Source organism: Kryptolebias marmoratus, linkage group LG23, assembly GCF_001649575.2.
Source record: "Kryptolebias marmoratus isolate JLee-2015 linkage group LG23, ASM164957v2, whole genome shotgun sequence".
Lineage (NCBI taxonomy): Eukaryota > Metazoa > Chordata > Actinopteri > Cyprinodontiformes > Rivulidae > Kryptolebias > Kryptolebias marmoratus.
The window spans coordinates 7,693,253-7,695,339 of record NC_051452.1 but is presented as its reverse complement, the minus strand read 5'-3'; positions in this window follow the sequence as shown (position 1 = coordinate 7,695,339).

Below are 2,087 nucleotides of genomic sequence, written 5' to 3'. Positions count from 1 at the left end.
AGAGTGCTGCATTGTATCATACTGGTGGGTTAGGTTTGCATTAGTTGTCTGGTTGTTTTTGTGAAGGCAGCTATTGGGACAACTGTTGAGCCTAATTTAATGTCGGTTCATCTCAAACTGCTCTCAGTTGTAGCTTGTCACCAAAAGAAATTGACCAGGACGACACTTTATCATTGATTTTGCAGATTGAGCTGCTAGTGCATGCTCAGCAGAAATACACCTATTCTGTATAAACATGTTGTCATATAATACAAAAAATATTTGCTAGTAGATGTTCTGCTCAAAAGAACAACTCACTGTCTTGGTTTGAAGTTTTTTATTTTTTGAAATGTGTAAAACTCAAATAACATTCCCTCTCCATGGTGGTAATAAGACCAGAAAAGGAATATTGGATGAAACACAAATGTGAAGTAAAGAAAAAACAAACAAAATTAAAGTGCAACTTTTTAGAACCGGTTGATAAATTTCCACCTTACTGTGATGAAATTCGAAGTCTCCAAAGATACCAGGAACGCCTTTGTGGGGGGCAGTTGACCCTTGTAGGGTCTCCCAAGAGAAACTAATCCAAGTGGAGGGACAAGACTAAGCACCAAGCCACCTCGCGTAAATCAGGTTTACGGGGCTCGCAGTAAGCTAACGTTCCCAGCCACAGTTCAGAGGGTCCAAACTTCTTGGAGTTTTTGGATGAAATGAAGGATGAAACTCCGTTGTTCTGCCTGGGGATTTTAACTCTGTTGGCAACGAGTTTAACTAAGAGGGGCGTGACAATAAGGGATGACCACGGAGATGTCATAGTCTACTCATAGTTTGTCCATGTGGAAGCACGGGGTGGTCAAAGGTGCACTTAGCACTGCAAAAACCTACGTTGCAGATTAATAATAGTCTTTGCCATTACAGAATGACGAGCATTCATTTTTGATGAGCACAGCTCATTGGTGATGTTTTCGCTCTTTGCCGTTATGTTGCACAGTAATCTTCTTAGAATAGGCTGAAGCCACTCTCAGTTTAGGGCGCTTCAGTTATCAGTGGCACCACTGTGGACATTACTATTTCCTCTTGCAGCCCTTGGTATTTCTTAAGCTTCTCGTGTTCCTTCTTTCTAATGTTGCTGTTGCTTGGAATTTCTACATCTATCACCACTGTTTATGTAGATTCTCAGTCATCCAGGACATCTATTCGTCCATTTTCACCAGTGAGCTGGTCCTATCCCCAACAGTCATTGGGTGGGGGGCAAGGTACACCCTGGGAAAGTTGGACATGGCACATCCTAAGAGTTTTCTTGTTAGCCAAATATGTTTTGATCTTGTTCAAGAGGCATTCACTCAGTATTCATGCAGTTTAAAGCCTTGTAACCCTGCACATTCCTGTTTGAATTGAGTAAGTCTCCCGGACGGTAAGTGAAATGTCTTCAGCTAACAAGAATTAAAAAAGTTCAGCTGCCTTTTTTTAAACTCTAAGGTTCTGTCAACGCTGCCTTCTTTTTTAGTTTTGTCCACCACCAACATGTCTGATTGGTTAGTTGTCACCTGTTTGTCAGTCTGGATCTGGAAGTCCCACAAGATCTTAGTACTATCATTTTTACGGGGTGTCTCTTGACTTTGAGGCTTCCGATTTATACTTGGCACAGGCGTTCCTGAATACTGTCCCAGCCCCTTTCTGGACTGCATTGTATGTTCTGCTGTTATGTGCTGGCTTGTCCAGTGTGGTAGACCCTGTCCTCTACTGATGGTGTGCTGAAAGTCTGTTCTTGGTGCCATGATTAGTGTCTCCATAGAGTCCTTCAGCCCAGCCTATTCTAGCCATTGGTAGGATTTCTTGATCTCCTCAGTGTTCCAGTTAGACGGGGCTAACCCTTCAATAATGGTTCCCCTGCTCCACCTCTTCCACATTGTGTTTCTGGATATTTATAATATACAAGATTATTTGGGTTATCACTGCTGTTTTTGTGTTTGTGTCCCATTTGTGTTACCCCCACCCCCCACTCCTTAGGCAAAGCTAGCTTTGGTTGACAGAACAGCATCTTCTCTGCACTTCATCTCCCTCGCTCATTGCTTTGATGTGTTCTGATTGCGTTGGTGTGGCGATGG